Source organism: Triticum urartu, chromosome 7A (genome assembly GCF_056163025.1).
Source record: "Triticum urartu cultivar PI428250 chromosome 7A, HENAU_Tu73, whole genome shotgun sequence".
In the NCBI taxonomy this organism is placed as follows: domain Eukaryota; kingdom Viridiplantae; phylum Streptophyta; class Magnoliopsida; order Poales; family Poaceae; genus Triticum; species Triticum urartu.
In genome coordinates, this window is record NC_141879.1 from 272,662,952 (window position 1) to 272,685,890 (window position 22,939).

The window sequence follows — 22,939 nt, forward strand, 5'->3', positions numbered from 1 at the left end:
ATTATATTATATTGCTATCTTAATGCATCTATATACTTGGTAAAGGGTGGAAGGCTCAGCCTCTCGCCTAGTGTTTTGTTCCACTCTTGCCGCCCTAGTTTCCGTCATATCGGTGTTATGTTCCCGGATTTTGCGTTCCTTACGCGGTTGGGTTATCCAGCTTTTCCAGCAATGCCCAACATTGGTATTACATTCGCCACCTAGCCTTTTTCTTTCCCTTGGGTTCTGCAGACTCAAGGGTCATCTTATATTAACCCCCCCGGGCCAGTGCTCCTCTGAGTGTTGGTCCAACCGAGCGATGTCCGGGGCTACCAGGGGCAACTCTGGGCTGGCCTACCCGACGTCTGGCTCATCTGAGTGTGCCCTGAGAACGAGATATGTGCAGCTCCTATCGGGATTTGTCAGCACATTCGGGCGGTGTTGCTGGTCTTGTTTTAACCTGTCGAAGTGTCTTGAATTACCGAGATACCGAGTCTGATCGGGACGTCTTGGGGGGAGGTCTATTCCTTCGTTGACCGTGAGAGCTTGTCATGGGCTAAGTTGGGACTCCCCTGCAGGGAGTTGAACTTTCGAAAGCCGTGCCCGCGGTTATGGGCAGATGGGAATTTGTTAATGTCCGGTTGTAGATAACTTGAACCTTAACTTAATTAAAATGAATAAACTGAGTGTGTTACCGTGATGGTCTCTTCTCGGCGGAGTCCGGGAAGTGGACACGGTGTTGGAGTAATGTTTGCGCAGGTTGCTCTCTAGTTTCTCGCTCGCGCTTTGCCTCCTCTTCTCGCTCTCTTTTGCGAATAAGTTAGCCACCACATATGCTAGTCGCTTGCTGCAGCTCCACATATTTACCTTGCCATACCTATAAGCTTAAATAGTCTTGATCGCGAGGGTGCGAGATTGCTGAGTCCCTGTGGCTCACAGATTACTATTACACCAGATGCAGGGCCTGATGATTCCGCTCCAGGAGACGCGTTTGAGCTCAAGTGGGAGTTCGACGAAGACTCTCAACGTTACTATGTTTGCTTTCCCGATGATCAGTAGTGGTGCCCAGTTGGGGGTGATTGGGACCGTTGTCGCATGTTGGGTTATCTTTTATTTTGGTGCCGTAGTCGGGCCATGAGTGTTTGGATGATGTAATGTTATTTATGTACTTGATTGACGTGGCGAGTGTAAGCCAACTATGTTATCTCCCCTTTATTATTCATATTACATGGGATGTTGTGAAGATTGCCTAACTTGCGACATATGCCTTCAATGCGATTATGCCTCTAAGTCGTGCCTCGACACGTGGGAGATATAGTGGCATCGAGGGTGTTACAAATTACTCACGCACGGCGGTGAGCATCATGAAATTGGTGATGGAGGATGGTTGATAATAACGATGGCGACGGATTCCCCTCTCCGGAGCCCCGAACAGACTCCAGATCAGCCCTCCCGAGAGGTTTTAGGGCTTGGCGGTGGCTCCGTATCGTAAAACACGATGATTTCTTCTCCCTGATTTTTTTCTCCCCGAAACTCAATATATGGAGGTGGAGTTGGAGTCGGAGACGCAACAGGGGGCCCACGAGGTAGGGGGCGCGCCCTAGGGGGGCAGGCGCGCCCCCCGCCCTCGTGGCAAGGTGGTGGGCCCCCTGGCCTTCATCTTTTGCAGGTATTTTTCTTATTTTCTGAAAAGCAGCTCTATGAAGTTTCAGGTCATTCCGAGAACGTTTTCTCCTGCACATAAATAACACCATGGTAATTCTGCTGAAAACAGCGTCAGTCCGGGTTAGTTCCATTCAAATCATGCAAGTTAGAGTCCAAAACAAGGGCAAAAGTGTTTGGAAAAGTAGATACGTTGGAGACGTATCAACGAGCTAGTCAACTAGAGGCTTACTAGGGACATGTTGTGGTCTATGTATTCACACATGTACTATGGTTTCCAGTTAATACAATTATAGTATGAACAATAGACAATTATCATGAACACGGAAATACAATAATAACCATTTTATTATTGCCTCTAGGGCATATTTCCAACAGTCTCCCACTTGCACTAGAGTCAATAATCTAGTTCACATCACTATGTGATTGTAATGAATCCAACACCCATGGGGTTTGTTCATATCTCGCTTGCGAAAGAGGTTTATTAGTCAATGGGTCTGAACCTTTCAGATCCATGTGTGCTTTACAAATCTCTATGTCATGTTGTAGATGCAGCTACCACGCGCTACTTGGAGCTATTCCAAATAACTGCTCTACTATACGAATCCGGTTTACTACTCAGAGTCATCCGGATTAGTGTCAAAGTTTGCATCGATGTAACCCTTTACGACGAACTCTTTTACCACCTCCATAATTGTGAAAATTCCTTAGTCCACTAGTTACTAAGGATAAGTTTGACCGCTATCATGTGATCCATTCCTGGATCACTCTTGTACCCCTTAACTAACTCATGGCAAGGCACACTTTAGGTGCGGTACACAGTATAGCATACTGTAGAGCCTACGTCTAAAGCATAGGGGACGACCTTTGTCCTTTCTCTCTCTTCTGTCGTGGTCAGGTCTTGAGTCTTACTCAATACTCACACCTTGTGACACAGCCAAGAACTCCTTCTTTGCTGATCTATTTTGAACTCCTTCAAAATCTTGTCACGGTATGTATTTATTTGAAAGTACTATTAAGCGTTTTTGATCTATCCTTATAGATCTTGATGCTCAATGTTCAAGTAGCTTAATACAGGTTTTCCATGGAAAAACATTGTTCAAATAACCCTGTATTCTTTACAGAAATTCTACATCATTTCTGATCAACAATATGTTAACAACATATACTCATCAAAAACTCTATAGTACTCCCACTCACTTCTTTGGAAATACAAGTTTCTCATAAACTTTGTATAAACCCAAAATCTTTGATCATCTCATCAAAGTGTACATTCCAACTCTGAGATGCTTACTCTGGTCCTTAGAAGTATTGCTGGGGCTTTACATACTTGTTAGCATCTTTCAGGATTGACAAAACCTTCTGGTTGTATCACATACAACCTTTCCTCAAGAAAATCGTCGAGGAAACAATGTTTTGACATCCTATCCGCAAGATTTCATAGATAATGCAATAACTGCTAACATAATTCCAACAGACTCTTAGCATCGCTACGAGTGAGAAAGTCTCATCGTAGTCAACTCCTTGAACTTGTCGAAAAACATCTTAACGACAAGTCGAGCTTTCTTAATGGTGACACTTACCATCATTGTCCGTCTTCCTTTTAAAATCCATCTGCACCCAACAGCCTTACGACCGTCAAGTAGTTCTTCCAAAGTCTATACTTTGTTTTTATACATGGATCCTCTCTCGGATTTTATGGCCTCGAGCCATTTGTCGGAATCCGGGCCCACCATCGCTTCTCCATAGCTCGTAGGTTCATTGTTGTCTAGCAACATGACTTCCCAAGACAGGATTACGTACCACTCTGAAGTAGTATTCATCCTTGTCGACCTATGAGGTTTGGTAGTGACTTGATCCGAAGTTTCATGATCACTATCATAAGCTTCCACTTCAATTAGTGTAGGTGCCACAGGAACAACTTCATGTGCCCTTCTACACACTAGTTGAAGTGACGGTTCAATAACCTCATCAAGTCTCCATCATCCTCCCACTCAATTCTTTCGAGAGAAACTTTTCCTCGAGAAAGGACCCATTTCTAGAAACAATCACTTTTGCTTCCAGATCTGAAATAGGAGGTATACCCAACTATTTTGGGTATTCTATGAAGATGCATTTATCCGCTTTGGGTTCGAGCTTATCAGCCTGAAACTTTTTCACATAAGCGTCGCAGCCCCAAACTTTTAAGAAACGACAGCTTAGGTTTTTCTAAACCATAGTTCATACGGTGTCGTCTCAACGGAATTGTGTGGTGCCTTATTTAAAGTGAATGCGGTTGTCTCTAATGCCTAACCCATAAACGATAGTGGTAATTCCATAAGAGACATCATGGTATGCACCATATCCAATAGGGTGCAGTTATGATGTTCGGACACACCATCACACTATGGTGTTCCAAGCGGTATTAGTTGTGAAACAATTTCCACAATGTCTTAATTGTGTGCTAAACTCGTAACTCAGATATTAATCTCTATGATCATATCATAGACATTTTATCATCTTGTCACGACGATCTTCAACTTCACTCTGAAATTACTTAAACCTTTCAATAATTCAGACTTGTGTTTCATCAAGTAAATATACTCAGCATCTACTCAAATCATCTGTGAAGTAAGAACATAACGATATCCACTGCGTGCCTCAGCACTCATTGGACTGCACACATCAAAATGTATCACTTCCATCAAGTTGCTTTCTTGTTCCATCTTACTGAAAATGAGGCCTTTCAGTCATCTTGCCTATGTGGTATGATTTGCATGTCTCAAGTGATTCAAAATCAAGTGAGTCCAAACGATCCATCTGTATGGATTTTCTTCATGCATATCTACCAATAGACATGGTTCGCATGTCTCAATCTTTTCAAAAACGAGTGAGTCCAAAGATCCATCAACATGGAGCTTCTTCATGCGTTTTATACCAACATGACTCAAATTGCAGCGCCACAAGTATGTGGTACTATCATTACTATCTTATATCTTTTGGCATGAACATGTGTATCACTACGATCGAGATTCAATAAACCATTCATTTTAGCTGCAAGACCATTGAAGGTATTATTCAAATAAACAGAGTAACCATTATTCTCCTTAAATGAATAGTCGTATTGCGATAAACATAATTCAATCATGTCTATGCTCAATGCAAACACAAAATAACAATTATTTAGGTTTAACACTAATCTCGATGGTAGAGGGAGCGTGCAACGTTTGATCACATCAACCTTGGAAACACTTCCAACACATATCGTCATCTCACCTTTAGCTAGTCTCCGCAGCCTTTTATTTCGAGTTACTAACACTTAGCAACTGAACCGGTATTTTTTACCCTGGTGCTACTAGGAGTACTAGTAAAGTACACAATAATATAACATATATTCAAAATACCTCTGTTGACCTTGCCAGCCTTCTAATCTACCAAGTATCTAGGGTAGTTCGGCTTCAGTGACCATTCCCCTCATTACAGAAGCACTTAGTCTCGGGTTTGGGTTCAACCTTGGGTTTCTTCACTAGAGCAGCAACTGATTTGCCATTTCATGAAGTATCCCTTCTTTCCCTTGCCCTTCTTGAAACTAGTGGTTTAACCATCAACAATTGATCCTCCTACTTGATTTCTACTTTCGCGGTGTCAAACATCGCGAGTTGCTCAAGGATCATCATGTCTATCCCTGATATGTTATAGTTCATCATAAAGCTCTAATAGCTTGGTGGCAGTGACTATGGAGAACCATCACTATCTCATCTGGAAGATTAAATCCCACTTGATTCAAGCGATTGTAGTACTCAGACAATCTGAGCACATGCTCAACGATTGAGTTTTTCTCCCTTAGTTTGCAGGCTTAAGAAACTTGTCAGAGGTCTCATACCTCTTGACGTGGGCACTAGTCTGAAATCCCAATTTCAGTCTTTGGAACATCTCATATGTTCTGCGACGTTTCAAAAACGTCTTTGGTGCCACAATTCTAAACCGTTAGCATTACACACTGAACTATCACGTAGTCATCAAAACGCGTATGTCAGATGTTTCCCAACATCTACAGACGACGCTCGAGGTTCAGCACACCGAGCGGTGCATTAAGGACATAAGCCTTCTGCGCAGCAATGAGGATAATCCTCAGTTGACGGACCCAGTCCGCATAATTTCTACTATCAACTTTCAACTAAATTTTCTCTAGGAACATATCTTAAACAGTGGAACTAAAGTGTAAGCTACGACATAATTTGCAAAGATCTTTTGACTATGTTCATGATAATTAAGTTCATCTGATTATTTAATGAACTCCCACTTAGATCGACATCCCTCTAGTCATCTAAGTGATACATGATCCGAGTCAACTAGGCCGTGTCCGATCATCACGTGAGATGTACTAGTCATCATCGGTGAACATCTTCATGTTGATCATATCTACTATACGACTCATGTTCGACCTTTCGGTCTCTTGTGTTCCGAGGCCATGTCTGTACATGCTAGGCTCGTCAAGTCAACCTAAGTGTTTCGCATGTGTAAATCTGGCTTACACCCGTTGTATGCGAACGTTAGAATCTATCACACCCGATCATCACGGGGTGCTTCTAAACAACGAACCTTCGCAACGGTGCACAGTTAGGGGGAACACTTTCTTGAAATTTTAGTGAGGGATCATCTTATTTATGCTACCGTCGTTCTAAGCAAATAAGATGTAAACATGACAAACATCACATGCAAATCATAAAGTGACATGATATGGCCATTATCATCTTGCGCCTTTGATCTCCATCTTCGAGGCGCGGCATGAAGAACATCGTCACCGGCATGACACCATGATCTCCATCATCGTGTCTTCATGAAGTTGCCTCACCAACTATTACTTCTACTACTATGGCTAACGGTTAGCAATAAAGTAAAATAATTACATGGCATTTTCATTGACACGCAGGTCATAAATAAATTAAGACAACTCCTATGGCTCCTGCCGGTTGTCATACTCATCGACATGCAAGTCGTGATTCATATTACAAGAACATGATCAATCTCATACATCACATATATCATTCATCACATCCTTTTGGCCATATCACATCACATAGCATACCCTGCAAAAACAAGTTAGACGTCCTCTAATTGTTGTTGCATGTTTTACGTGGCTGCTATGGGTTTCTAGCAAGAACGTTTCTTACCTACGCAAAACCACAACGGTGATATGCCAATTGCTATTTACCCTTCATAAGGACCCTTTTCATCGAATCCGATCCGACTAAAGTGGGAGAGACAGACACCCGCCAGCCACCTTATGCATCAAGTGCATGTCAGTCGGTGGAACCAGTCTCACGTAAGCGTACGTGTAAAGTCGGTCCGGGCTGCTTCATCCCACAATGCCGCCGGATCAAGATAAGACTAGTAACGGTAAGCAAATTGAACAAATCATTGCCCACAACTGCTTTGTGTTCTACTCGTGCATAGAATCTACGCATAGACCTAGCTCATGATGCCACTGTTGGGGAACGTAGAAATAATTCAAAATTTTCCTATGTGTCACCAAGATCAATCTAGGAGATGCTAGAAATGAGAGAGAGGGAGTGTGTCTTCATACACTTGAAGATCGCTAAGCGGAAGCGTTACAAGAACGCGGTTGATGGAGTCGTACTCGCGGCGATTCAAATCGCGGAAGATCCGATCTAGCGCCGAACGAACGGCGCCTCCGGATTCAACACACGTACAGCCCAGGGACGTCTCCTCCTTCTTGATCCAACAAGAGGAGAGGATAAGTTGAGGGAGAACTCCGGCAGCACGACGGCGCGGTGGTGGAGTTTGTGGTATTCCTGCAGGGCTTCGCCAAGCTCTACGGAGGAGAAGGAAGAGTTGGAGGAGGGAGGGGCTGCGCCAGGGAAGGGGTGCGGATGCCCTCTCTCTCCCTCACTATATATAGGGGGGAGGGGGTGGAGGAGGCGCCCTAGGGTTCCCTAGGGGAGGGGCGGCGGCCACAGGGAAAACCCTAGATGGGTTTGGGCGCCCCCACCCCTAGGAAACTTGCCCCCCAAGCCGGGAGGGGTGGCTGCCCTAGGGGAGGCGCCCCCACCTCTCCAAGTTACGTGAGATGGGGTGGGAGGGGCGCTCAGCCCCTTAGTGGGCTGATGTGCCCCCTCCCCCTGGCCCATAAGGCCCCCCAACGCTTGTCGGGGCCTCCGAAACCCCTTTCAGACATGCTGGTCGTCACCTGGTACCCCCGGAACAATTCCGGACTCCAATACCCTTCGTCCAATATATCGATCTTAACCTCCAGACCATTTCAGAACTCCTCGTCACGTCCGGGATCTCATCCAGGACTCCGAACAACCTTCGGTAACCACATACTATTTCCCATAACAACTCTAGCGTCAACGAACCTTAAGTGTGTAGACCCTACAGGTTCGGGAACCATGCAGACATGACCGAGACATCTCTCCGGCCAATAACCAATAGCAGGATCTGGATACCCATATTGGCTCCCACATGTTCCACGCTGATCTCATCGGATGAACCACGGTGTCGGGGATTCAATCAATCCCGTATACAATTCCCTTTGTCTATCGGTATGTTACTTGCCCGAGATTCGATCGTCGGTATCCTGATGTCTACTACACAACCTTCTTCTTGTAGATGTTGTTGGGCCTCCAAGTGCAGAGGTTTGTAGGACAGTAGCAAATTTCCCTCAAGTGGATGACCTAAGGTTTATCAATCCATAGGAGGCATAGGATGAAGATGGTCTCTCTCAAACAACCCTGCAACCAAATAACAAAGAGTCTCTTGTGTCCCCAACACACCCAATACAATGGTAAATTGTATAGGTGCACTAGTTCGGCGAAGAGATGGTGAAACAAGTGGTATATGGATAGTAGATAAAGGTATTTATAATCTGAAATAATAAAAACAGCAAGGTAACGAATGATAAAAGTGAGCGTAAACGGTATTGCAATGCGTTGAAACAAGGCCTAGGGTTCATACTTTCGCTAGTGCAAGTTCCCTCAACAATAATAACATAATTGGATCATATAACTATCCCTCAACATGCAACAAAGAGTCACTCCAAAGTCACTAATAGCGGAGAACAAACGAAGAGATTATGGTAGGGTACGAAACCACCTCAAAGTTATTCTTTCCAATCAATCCGTTGGGCTATTCCTATAGGTGTCACAAACAGCCCTAGAGTTCGTACTAGAATAACACCCTAAGACACAAATCAATCAAAACCCTAATGTCACCTAGATACTCCATTGTCACCTCAAGTATCCGTGGGTATGATTATACGATATGCGTCACACAATCTCAGATTCATCTATTCAACCAACACAAAGGACCTCAAAGAGTGCCCCGAAGTTCCTACCGGAGAATAACGACAAAAACGTGTGCCAACCCCTATGCATAGGTTCATGGGCGGAACCCGCAAGTTGATCACCAAAACATACATCAAGTGAATCACGTGGTATCCCATTGTCACCACAGATATGCACGGCAAGACATACATCAAGTGTTCTCAAATCTTTAAAGACTCAATCCGATAAGATAACTCCAAAGGGAAAACTCAATTCATTACAAGAGAGTAGAGGGGGAGGAGAAACATAAGATCCAACTATAATAGCAAAGCTCGCGATACATCAAGATCGTGCCAAATCAAGAACACGAGAGAGAGAGAGAGAGATCAAGCACATAGCTACTGGTACATACCCTCAGCCCCGAGGGAGAACTACTCCCTCCTCGTCATGGAGAGCACCGGGATGATGAAGATGGACACCGGAGAGGGATTGCCCCCTCCGGCAGGGTGCCGGAACGGGTCTAGATTGGTTTTCAGTGGCTACGGAGGCTTCTGGCGGCGGAACTCCCGATCTATTCTCCGTTCTGGAAGTTTTAGGATACGTGGGTATATATGGGTGAAAGGAGTACGTCGGTGGACCGAAGGGGTGGCCACGAGGCAGGGGGCGCGCCCCCTACCCTCGTGAGCTCCTCCTTCATCTTCTGACGTAGGGTCCAAGTCTATCCGGTAGGTTTCCTTCCAAAAATAACTTCTCTAGTTGATTTCGTTCCGTTTGACTCTGTTTGATATTCCTTTTCCTCGAAACACTGAAATAGGCATAAAACAGCAAATCTGGGCTGGGCCTCCGGTTAATAGGTTAGTCCCAAAAATAATATAAAAGTGGAAAATAAAGCCCAATATTGCCCAAAACAGTAGATAATATAGCATGGAGCAATCAAAAACTATAGATACGTTGGAGACGTATCAAGCATCCCCAAGCATAATTCCTGCTCGTCCTCGAGTAGGTAAATGATAAAAGCAGAATTTTTGATGCGGAGTGCTACTTGGCATAATTTCAATGTAATTCTTCTTAATTGTGGTATGAATATTCAGATCTGAAAGATCCAAGGCAAAAGTTCATATTGACATAAAAATAATAATACTTCAAGCATACTAACTAAGCAATCATGTTTTCTCAAAATAACATGGCCAAAGAAAGCTATCCCTACAAAATCATATAGTCTGGCTATGCTCTATCTTCACCACACAAATTATTTAAATCATGCACAACCCCGATGACAAGCCAAGAAATTGTTTCATACTTTTGATGTTCTCAAACTTTTTCAATCTTCACGCAATATATGAGCGTGAGCCATGGACATAGCACTATAGGTGGAATAGAATGGTGGTTGTGGAGAAGACAAAAAAGGGAGAAGATAGTCTCACATCAACTAGGCGTATCAACGGGCTATGGAGATGCCCATCAATAGATATCAATGTGAGTGAGTAGGGATTGCCATGCAACGGATGCACTAGAGCTATAAGTGTATGAAAGCTCAACAAAAGAAACTAGTGGGTGTGCATCCAACTCGCTTGCTCACGAAGACCAAGGGAATTTTGAGGAAGCCCATCATTGGAATATACAAGCCAAGTTCTATAATGAAAGATTCCCACTAGTATATGAAAGTGAAAACATAGAAGACTCTCTATCATGAAGATCATGGTGCTACTTTGAAGCACAAGTGTGGTAAGAGGATAGTAGCATTGCCCCTTCTCTCTTTTTCTCTCATTTTTTTATTTTTTATTTGGGCCTTCTCTTTTTTATGGCCTCTTTTTTTTATTTGGGCTTCTTTGGTCTCTCTTTTTTCGTCCGGGGTCTCATCCCGACTTGCGGGGGAATCATAGTCTCCATCATCCTTTCCTCACTGGGACAATGCTCTAATAATGATGATCATCACACTTTTATTTACTTACAACTCAAGAATTACAACTCGATACTTAGAACAAGATATGACTCTATATGAATGCCTCCGGCGGTGTACCGGGATGTGCAATGATGCATGAGTGACATGTATGAAAGAATTATGAACGGTGGCTTTGCCACAAATACAATGTCAACTACATGATCATGCTAAGCAATATGACAATGATGAAGCGTGTCATAATAAACGGAACGGTGGAAAGTTGCATGGCAATATATCTCAGAATGGCTATGGAAATGCCATAATAGGTAGGTATGGTGGCTGTTTTGAGGAAGGTATATGGTGGGTTTATGGTACCGGCGAAAGTTACGCGGTACTAGAGAGGCTAGCAATGGTGGAAGGGTGAGAGTGCGTATAATCCATGGACTCAAAATTAGTCATAAAGAACTCACATACTTATTGCAAAAATCTACAAGTTATCAAAGCAAAGTATTACGCGCATGCTCCTAGGGGGATAGATTGGTAGGAAAAGACCATCGCTCGTCCCCGACAGCCACTCATAAGGAAGACAATCAATAAATAAATCATGCTCCGACTTCATCACATAACGGTTCACCATACGTGCATGCTACGGGAATCACAAACTTCAACACAAGTATTTCTCAAATTCACAACTACTCAACTAGCATGACTCTAATATTACCATCCTCATATCTCAAAACAATCATCAAGTATCAAACTTCTCTTAGTATTCAACACACTCATAAGAGAATTTTATTATTCTTGAATACCTAGCATATTAGGATTTTAAGCAAATTACCATGCTATTTAAGACTCTCAAAATAATCTAAGTGAAGCATGAGAGTTCATCTATTTCTTCAAAATAAAACTACCACCATGCTCTAAAAGATATAAGTGAAGCACTAGAGCTAATGACAAACTACTCCGAAAGATATAAGTGAAGATCAATGAGTAGTCGAATAATTGTGCAACTATGTGAAGACTCTCCCATTAAATAATTTCAGACCTTGATACTTTATTTAAACAGCAAGAAAAACTAAATAAAATGACATCTAAGAATAGCAAACATCATGTGAAGAAGCAAAAACTTAGGATCAACCGAAACTAACCGATAGTTGTTGAAGAAGAAAGGTGGGATGCCAACCGGGGCATCCCCAAGCTTAGACGCTTGAGACTTATTGAAATATTATCTTGGGGTGCCTTGGGCATCCCCAAGCTTGAGCCTTTGTGTCTCCTTAATTCCTCTCATATCACGGTCTCCCTAAACCTCAAAAGCTTCATCCACACAAAACTCAACAAGGACTCGTGAGATAAGTTAGTATAAACCATTGCCAAAACCTTATCATACTCTACTGTAGCAAATCACTAAAAATTATTATTCAACATTGCATACTAAATGCCTCTGCATATTTAATAGTCCTATCCTCAAATAGAATCATTAAAGAAGCAAACATATGCAAACAATGCAAACATAACAGTAATCTGCCTAAACAGGATAGTCTGTAAAGAATGCTGCAACATCCATACTTCCCTAGCTCCAAAAATTATGAAAGAAAATCCCCACTGTAGTAAATTTATCAGAGCTTAATATGAAAAAGGTTTTGACATTTTATCACATTCTGACTTTTCTAGGGAATTATTTCAACAGCGGTAAACTTTCTGTTTTCAAACAGCAACATGTATACTTGTAACATAGGCATAGTAAAGGCTATCAATGCCACTTTTATTGAAATAAAAGATGCAGAACATTGTTCTAAATAACAGCAAGAAAATCCTAAAAAAATAAATAGACGCTCCAAGCAAAACACATATCATGTGGTAAATAAAAATATAGCTCCAAGTAAAGTTACCGATGAACGAAGACGAAAGAGGGGATGCCTTCCGGGGCATCTCCAAGCTTAGGCTCTTGGATATCCTTGAATATTACCTTGGGGTGACTTGGGCATCCCCAAGCTTAGGCTCTTTCCACTTCTTATTCCATAGTCCATCGAATCCTTACCCAAAACTTGAAAACTTCACAACACAAAACTTAACAGAAAACTCGTAAGCTCCGTTAGTATAAGAAAATAAATCACCACTTCAAGTTACTGTAATGAACTCATTATTTATTTATATTGGTGTTAAAAATACTGTATTCCAACTTCTCTATGGTTTATAAACTATTTTACTAGCCATAGATTCATCAAAATAAGTAAACAACACATGAAAAACAGAATCTGTCAAAAACAGAACAGTCTGTAGTAATCTGGATCAAACGTATACTTATGGAACTCATAAAATTCTCAAATAAATTTCTGGACCTGAGGAATTTATCTAGTAATCATATTCAAAAAGAATTAACTAAATATCACTCTCCAAATAAAAATGGCAGCAATTCTCGTGAGTGCTAAAGTTTCTGTTTTTTACAGCATGATCGCAAAGACTTTCCCCAAGTCTTCCCAAAGGTTCTACTTGGCACAAACACTAATTAAAAGCATATAACCACATCTAAACAGAGGCTAGATGAGTTATTCATTACTAAACAGGAACAAAAAGCAAGGAACAAGAATAAAATTGGGTTGCCTCCCAACAAGCGCTATCGTTTAACGCCCCTAGCTAGGCATGATGATTTCAATGATGCTCACAGAAAGGATAAGAATTGAAACATAAACAGAGCATCATGAAGAATATGACTAGCAAATTTAAGTCTAAACCACTTCCTATGCATAGGGATTTTGTGAGCAAACAACTTGTGGGAACAATAATCAACTAGCATAGGAGGGTAAAACAAGCATAACTTCAAAGCTTTAAGCACATAGAGAGGAAACTTGATATTATTGCAATTCCTACAAGCATATGTTCCTCCCTCATAATAATTTTCAGTAGCATCATGAATGAATTCAACAATATAACCAGCACCTAAAGCATTATTTTCATGATCTACAAGCATAGAAAATTTACTACTCTCCACATAAGCAAAATTCTTCTCATGAACAATAGTGGGAGCAAACTCAACAAGATAACTATCCTGTGATTGAAAATTAAGATCAAGATGACAAGTTTCATGGTTATCATTATTCTTTAAAGCATACGTGTCATCACAATAATCATCATAGATAGGAGGCATGCTTTCATCATAATAAATTTGCTCATCAAAACTTGGGGGACAAAACATATCATCTTCATCAAACATAGCTTCCCCAAGCTTGTGGCTTTGCATATCATTAGCATCATAGATATTCAAGGAATTCATACTAACAACATTGCAATCATGCTCATCATTCAAATATTTAGTGCCAAACATGTTATAGATTTCTTCTTCTAGCACTTGAGCACAATTATCCTTTCCATCATACTCACGAAAGATATTAAAAAGGTGAAGCGTATGAGACAAACTCAATTCCATTTTTTATAGTTTTCTTTTATAGACTAAACTAGTGATAAAACAAGAAACTCAAAGACTCGATTGCAAGATCTAAAGATATACCTTCAAGCACTCACCTCCCCAGCAACGGCGCCAGAAAAGAGCTTGATGTCTACTACACAACCTTCTTCTTGTAGACGTTGTTGGGCCTCCAAGTGCGGAGGTTTGTAGGACAGTAGCAAATTTCCCTCAAGTGGATGACCTAAGGTTTATCAATACGTAGGAGGCGTAGGATGAAGATGGTCTCTCTCAAGCAACCCTGCAACCAAATAACAAAGAGTCTCTTGTGTCCCCAACACACCCAATACAATGGTAAATTGTATAGGTGCACTAGTTCGGCGAAGAGATGGTGAAACAAGTGGTATATGGATAGTAGATAAAGGTATTTATAATCTGAAATAATAAAAACAGCAAGGTAACGAATGATAAAAGTGAGCGTAAACGGTATTGCAATGCGTTGAAACAAGGCCTAGGGTTCATACTTTCGCTAGTGCAAATTCCCTCAACAATAATAACATAATTGGATCATATAACTATCCCTCAACATGCAACAAAGAGTCACTCCAAAGTCACTAATAGCGGAGAACAAACGAAGAGATTATGGTAGGGTACGAAACCACCTCAAAGTTATTCTTTCCAATCAATCCGTTGGGCTATTCCTATAGGTGTCACAAACAGCCCTAGAGTTCATACTAGAATAACACCTTAAGACACAAATCAATCAAAACCCTAATGTCACCTAGATACTCCATTGTCACCTCAAGTATCTGTGGGTATGATTATACGATATGCGTCACACAATCTTAGATTCATCTATTCAACCAACACAAAGGACCTCAAAGAGTGCCCCAAAGTTCCTACCGGAGAATCACAACGAAAACGTGTGCCAACCCCTATGCATAGGTTCATGGGCGGAACCCGCAAGTTGATCACCAAAACATACATCAAGTGAATCACGTGGTATCCCATTGTCACCACAGATATGCACGGCAAGACATACATCAAGTGTTCTCAAATCTTTAAAGACTCAATCCGATAAGATAACTCCAAAGGGAAAACTCAATTCATTACAAGAGAGTAGAGGGGGAGGAGAAACATAAGATCCAACTATAATAGCAAAGCTCGCGATACATCAAGATCGTGCCAAATCAAGAACACGAGAGAGAGAGAGAGAGAGATCAAACACATAGCTACTGGTAAATACCCTCAGCCCCGAGGGACAACTACTCCCTCCTCGTCATGGAGAGCACCAGGATGATGAAGATGGACACCGGAGAGGGATTGCCCCCTCCGACAGGGTGCCGGAACGGGTCTAGATTGGTTTTCGGTGGCTACGGAGGCTTCTGGCAGCGGAACTCCCGATCTATTCTCTGTTCTGGAAGTTTTAGGATACGTGGGTATATATGGGTGAAAGGAGTACGTCGGTGGACCGAAGGGGTGGCCACGAGGCAGGGGGCGCGCCCCAGGGGGGTGGGCGCGCCCCCTACCCTCGTGAGCTCCTCCTTCATCTTCTGACGTAGGGTCCAAGTCTATCCGGTAGGTTTCCTTCCAAAAATAACTTCTCTAGTTGATTTCGTTCCGTTTTGACTCCGTTTGATATTCCTTTTCCTCGAAGCACTGAAATAGGCATAAAACAGCAAATCTGGGCTGGGCCTCTGTTTAATAGGTTAGTCCCAAAAATAATATAAAAGTGGAAAATAAAGCCCAATATTGCCCAAAACAGTAGATAATATAGCATGGAGCAATCAAAAATTATAGATACATTGGAGACGTATCATATCCCCATACCTCGTTCAATCTCGTTACCGGCAAGTCTCTTTACTCGTTTCGTAATGCATGATCCCGTGGCTAAATCATTAGTCACATTGAGATCATTATGATGATGCATTATCGAGTGGGTCCGGAGATACCTCTCCGTCACACGGAGTGACAAATCCCAGTCTCGATTCGTGCCAACTCAACAAACACTTTTAGAGATACCCGTAGTGTGCCTTTATAGCCACCCAGTTACGTTGTGACGTTTGGCACACCCAAAGCATTCCTACGGTATCTGGGAGTTGCACAATCTCATGGTCTAAGTAAATGATACTTGACATTAGAAAACCTTTAGCAGACGAACTATACGATCTTGTGCTATGCTTAGGATTGGGTCTTGTCCTTCACATCATTCTCCTGATGATGTGATCCCGTTATCAACGACATCCAATGTCCATGGTCAGGAAACCATAACCATCTATTGATCAACGAGCTAGTCAACTAGAGGCTTACTAGGGACATGTTGTGGTCTATGTATTCACACATGTATTACGGTTTCCTCTTAATACAATTATAGCATGAACAATAGACAATTATCATGACAAGGAAATACAATAATAACCATTTTATTATTGCCTCTAGGGCATATTTCCAACACCCGCAACCACGGCCAGCATCGGCGCGCTCCCAATGCTCTACACCCCCACCATCTGCAATGTGGCAGTCACCAGGACCCTCATCAACGGCGGCGCCGGCCTCAATGTCCTCTCCGTGGAAGCGTTGGCCTGCTTCACGTGCCCATGGCCGGCTCCGCCCCACCAAGCCTTTCTCTGGAATCATCGACCGCTCCACCTGCCCCCTAGGGCAGATCCGCCTCCCCGTCACCTTCGGCACCCACGACAACTACCGCATCGAGCTCATCGACTTCGACATCGCCCGCATCGGCCTGCCGTACAACGTCGTCCTCGGGTACCTGGCCTTGGCCAAGTTCGTGGCGGCGACCCACCCTGGCTACAATCTCATGAAGATGTCGGGAAGCAGCATCGTCCTCACCATGGCAGGGGACACCAAGGATGTGCTCTCGGCCCTCAAGCACGCTTTCAGAGCCCCGGCGGCCGCGTGGCCAAGCAAGGAGGGAGCCGCGGAGGCCCTGGGGGCTGCACCAGCAAAGAAGAAGCAGTTGTTCTCTCAAGACCAGGCCGAGACGAAGCAGGTGTCGGTCGATGAGGATGGCTCATCGGGCTCCACCTTCACCATAGGTGCTGGCCTCCCACCAGACCAAGAAGAGGCACTGGTCAAGTTCCCACGCAAACAAGGATGTGTTTGCATGGGAGGCGGCAGACCTGGTTAGGGTTCCACATGGAGTAATCGAGCACCACTTGATGGTGTGCCCCAATGCGCTACCAGTGAAGCAGAGGGCACGACGGCAAGCTCCGGAGAAGCATTCATTCATCACCCAGGAGATCTGCAAGCTGTTGGAGGTTGGTGTCATTCGGGAAGTGCGGCACCCGGACTGGCTCGCAAACCCAGTCATCGTCCCCAAGAAGGGCGGGAAGGAGCGCAGGTGCGTCGATTTCACCAACCTCAACAAGGCATGTCCTCAAGAACCTTTCCCTCTCCCGCGAATCGAGCAGATCGTTGACTTCACCGTCGAGTGGGATCCATTGTGCTTCCTGGATGCCTTCTCGGGCTATCACCAAATCAAGATGGCCGTGCAAGATGTTGAGAAGACCGCCTTTCTAACCCCGTGCAGAGTGTACTGCTATACATGCATGTCATTTGGGCTGCGCAATGCGGGGCGACCTTTCAACGGTTGATGCATATTGCCCTAGGATAGCAGCTCGGGAGGAACGCTGAGGCGTACGTCGACGACATAGTGGTGAAATCTCAGGAAGCAAGAACTCTTATCGAAGACCTGGAGGAGACATACGCCAGCCTGCGTCAAGTGAACCTGCGGCTAAACCTGGAAAAATGTGTGTTTGGCGTTCCGTCTGGCAAATTGCTAGGTTTCCTGGTGTCGCACAAAGGGATCAAGGCCAAACCGGAGAAGGTCAAGGCAATAGAAAGGATGAGCCCGCCGCAGACCCTCAAGGAGATGCAGAAGCTGGCGGGCTGCATAACCTCGCTCGGGCGCTTCATCTCCAAGCTGGGGGAGCGTGCCCTCCCATTCTTCAATCTGATAAAGAAAAAAGGCCCATTCGAGTGGACTCCGGAGGCTGACACTGCCTTCCAAGACCTCATAAGGTACCTCACCAGCCCACCAGTGATGGTAGCACTGCGCCCCCTTGAGCCATTGGTGCTCTACCTGGCTGCCACGCCCCACTTTGCCAGCGCAGCACTAGTGGCACTTCGGGAGGAGCACCCAACCAAGGGCTCGCCGGGAATCACCTCGCGCCCCGCTGGGGGGCCGCAGCCTCAGGATGGTGCTCCCAAGGCCTCGGTCGCCCCACTGGTCAATGGCGCTCCTGAGGCCCTGGCCAATCCTTCAGACAATGAGACTCCTGAGGACGGGTTCCTAAGGCTACAACTGCCCCGACAGATGACAAGGTTCCTGAGGCTACAGCTGCCCCAATAGATGACAAGGCTCCTGAGGACCCTCAACCCCAGGAGGCGCATGACTCCGCCAATGCCTCCACCCTTGTCAAGCATCCAGTGTACTTCGTCAGCACGGTGCTGCGTGATGCGCGGGCATGCTACCCCATGCCCCAAAAGCTCTTGCTCGCGGTCCTCATCGCTTCCCGAAAACTGCACCACTATTTCCAAGGCCACCCCATCAAGGTCGTCTCAGCTTACCCTCTGGAGAGGGTCCTCCGGAGCCCTAACGCCACGGGGAGGGTTGCCAAATGGAACATCGAACTGCAGGCATTCCAGCTGGAGTTCAGCACAACCAGAATCATCAAGGGTGCGGCCCTCGCTGACTTCATGGTGGAATGGACTGACGTTCCCGACCCAGAAGTGGGAGAGGACCGTTCCCTCTCGCCAATAAGCGAAGCACCAAATGGTTGGGTCATGTACTTCGACGACGCATTCGCGCGCCAGGGCGCGGGGGCTGGAGCTGTGCTCATCTCGCCCACTCAGGACAAGCTCTACTATGTTGTGCAGCTTTGCTTCCAGCAGGGCAAGAAGGTCTCCAATAATATCACAGAATACAAAGGTCTGATCGCTGGTCTCAAGGCTACGACAGCTTTGGGGGTGAGGCGCCTCACCATCAGGGGTGACTCCCAACTCCTCGTCAACTTCTCAACAAAGCGTACAAGCCGAAGGACGAGCACATGGAGGCATACCTCAAGGAGGTACGAAAAATTGAGAAACAATGCTTGGGCATGGAATTGCAGCACGTGCCACGCGGCACGAACAAGGAGGCGAACGACATCGCCAAGAGGGTGTCTCGGCGCCTGCCTTAGGAGCCTGGCGTCTTCGAGGAGCGGGTCTTCAGGCCATCGGCAGCTCCCCCGCTGCGGGACCGGCACCACCTCAGGAGGAGCTCCCCTCAGCACCCCTCATAGGTGCCCCAGCTTGCGACCCGACCTCGGGAGCCCGCCTGCTCCTCGCGCTTGAGCCTCTGGAGGGGTGCTAGACCGAGGAGTTCAAGGAATACCTGCTCCAAGGCACCTTGCCGGAGAAGGAGGAAGATGCAGAGTGTCGTGGATTTGTCACGGTAGATGTCCTTAGTGTCAGGACTTAGTCGTGAGGCCAACACATCTAATTGGTAGCTTGAGAGGGGTTGAGCGGGACAAGAGATGTGAGGTTTTACCCAGGTTCGGCCCCTCACGGTGGAGGTAAAAGCCTACATCCTGCTTCATTGATATTGATCATGGTGATGCTCACGATTACAAGGGTGTTGTTTTGCTACCTCTATCTCGAGAGCTATTGATTTGTCTGTCTAGACTTTTCAGACATCTCCCCCTTGGGGTGCCCTGGCCCTCCTTATATAAGTTGGAGGGCGGCTTACATGACTAGTCCTAGTAGGATTAGGATTACTCTATTACAAGTGGAGTCCTAGTCTTGCTTCCTTTGTAAGGGAATATTCCTTATGCTTTCCTCTTAAGCCGGCCCACCATAACATGATCCGGCCTACTATGCCTTGTTGTCCGTCTGACCCACCCCCCGAGTCACTAATGAGTCGAAAAGCTCCGGCGGGTTACCCGTGAGTTGCCAGGTCTGGGCGGGTCACCAATAAGTCGCCAAGCTCTAGCCGGGTCATACATCAGGCCAGGTTACAACGCGGGGTATATCCCCGACATTAGCCCCCAGTTTAATTTGGATTTATCCATGTTAAACTGATCCTGCAAAAATAAACACAAGAACAAATTTGACAGGTTGTGCTCCGGGTTAAAAGTTTTTTCTGAACCGGCACCAGCTCATCCTTAAGTCCTTGTCATTTCCTTCTTGATACATGTCCATGGATGTCGGTGTCAAAACCGGCGGATCTCGGGTAGTGGGTCCCGAACTGTGTGTCTAGGCCGGATGGTAACAGGAGGCAGGGAACACGATGTTTTACCCAGGTTCGGGCCCTCTTGATGGAGGTAAAACCCTACGTCCTGCTTGATTAATATTGATGATATAGGTAGTACAAGAGTAGATCTACCACGAGATCAAGGAGGCTAAACCCTAGAAGCTAGCCTATGGTATGATTGTTGTATATGGAGTTGATTGCCTATGGACTACAACCCTCCGGTTTATATAGACACCGGATAGGGTTAGGGTTACACAGAGTCGGTTACAATGGTAGGAGATCTTGAATATCCGCATCGCCAAGCTTGCCTTCCACGCCAAGGAAAGTCCCATCCGGACACGGGACGAAGTCTTCAATCTTGTATCTTCATAGTCCAGGAGTCTGGCTGAAGGTATAGTCCGGCTACCCAAACACCCCCTAATCCAGGACTCCCTCAGTAGCCCCTGAACCAGGCTTCAATGACGACGAGTCCGGCGCGCAAATTGTCTTCGGCATTGCAAGGCGGGTTCCTCCTCCAAGTCCTTCATAGAATATTGTAAACACCAAGAGTAGTGTCCGGCTCTACAAAATAAGCTTCCACATATTGCCATAGAGAGAATAATATTAACACAAATCAAATCTGCTGACGTATTTCGCAGTGCGTCATCGCACTACAGCCAAGTCCTTTACTCGAATTGTTTTTACTTTTCCACCTCAGCATGTTTTGCGAGGCAGTTTCCTTGGCACGTCTTGTCAAAGCAGAGATCGTGTACCCCCTTTACGGGATTCTCATCAATACGGACGTGGGTAACCCAACCGCGCCATTTATCATGGCGCTTGGGAGGCAAGCGAGTTTTACTAGGCTGGTGGGGACGCACAACCGCATCTGCCCATATAAGGGGATAAGGATCCACCTTTTTACCTACGGCTTCTTCCTCCTTTGCCTATCCATCTCCTGCGCACTCGAGCTCCAGCGCCCAAGCCCGCACTTCCCACCTCAACCTTCTCCAGCAATGTCCGGAGCGGGAGGCAAGTGGATGGCCTCCTCCGCTACGGAGGTCCAAGTCAAGAAGCTAAGGAAGGCCGGATACCTGTCCAAGGACATCGCGCACCGGCTTCCCGAAAAGGGGCAGCTTCTCCCCACCCCAAGGCCCCATGAGAGGGTAGTATTTCTTCCCCACTTCCTCCGCGGACTGGGTTTTCCACTCCACCCATTTGTCCGGGGGCTCATGTTCTACTACGGCCTGGATTTCCACGATCTGGCCCCGAATTTCATCCTCAACATCTCGGCGTTTATCGTCGTGTGCGAGGCTTTCCTCCGCGTCCGCCCTCATTTCGGCCTCTGGCTCAAGACCTTCAACGTCAAGCCTAAGGTGGTGCGCGGCAGCCAGGCGGAGTGCGGAGGCGCCATGGCGGGCAAGATGGCCAACGTCCTATGGTTCGAGGGCTCTTTTGTGGAGACCCTAAAGGGGTGGCAATCCGGGTGGTTTTACATCACCGAGCCACGCGATCCGAAATGGACCGCAACCCCCGAGTTCCGATCCGGACCCCCCACACGGCTTATGTCCTGGAAAGAGACGGGCCTGTCGTGAGGTGACGAAAAAGAGGTGACCGGATTGCAAACATGCATCCAGTCCCTGGTGAACAAGCCAATCCGGCTTGTTAATGTAATCCAGGTTATGCTCGTCCGCCGGATACTCCCGTGCCAACAACAGGATTTTAATCTGTGGGAGTTTGACCCGGCGCAGCACCAAACCCTTAGCAGGCTCTTCGACACGACGTACGAAGATGCCTGGAAGGTGCTATTCAAGGGCACCGAGGCTCCCGCATCCGCTTCCGAGGACCGCAGATACAGCTCGCAGCGTCACGCTAGCGAGGTAAGCTATCTTCACCTTTTACAGGATGTTAAGCTTTCTTCATAGTTTGACTCTATGCGGGATCTAAACTCCTTTACCTTTGACAGGCTTGGCGGGCGATATCCGGACCGATTAACTGTCCGGCTCCGCTGCCCGAAGACCCAGCCCCAGCTCTACTAGTGAAGCTACTAGTTCCGGCGCCTTATGTGGTGCCGGAGAAGAAGGCCAAGAAGAAGAAGACCACGAGGACTCGAAAGAGTGCCCGTAACGTGGTGGTGTCGGACTCGTCATCCGACGAGTCCGAGACACCCTCTTCCCGTGAAAACGAGGAGGAAGAAGAAAACTCTCCCCCCCAGCGGAGGGGGGAGAGAAGAGGAAGGCCTCCCCAACAGGGGAGGCCGAGAGGTCTAGGAAAAGGAAGACCCCTCCGCCGGACTACTCCCCCGACGCCGAAGAGGGCGGAGAGGAGTGGCCAAACAGGGCCAAGCGTCCGGCGAAATTGTAAGTTCGGATATCAGAATAACTCATGATGTTCCTTTGTTGCACAGCTTTCCCTGATGTCGAATGTAATTATGCAGTCCGCCCCGGGCCGAATTTGACGAATCGTCGGGCGGCTCCCATCGGACGTGAACTCAGTTCCGCCCGCTGTCTCCCCCTGCACTG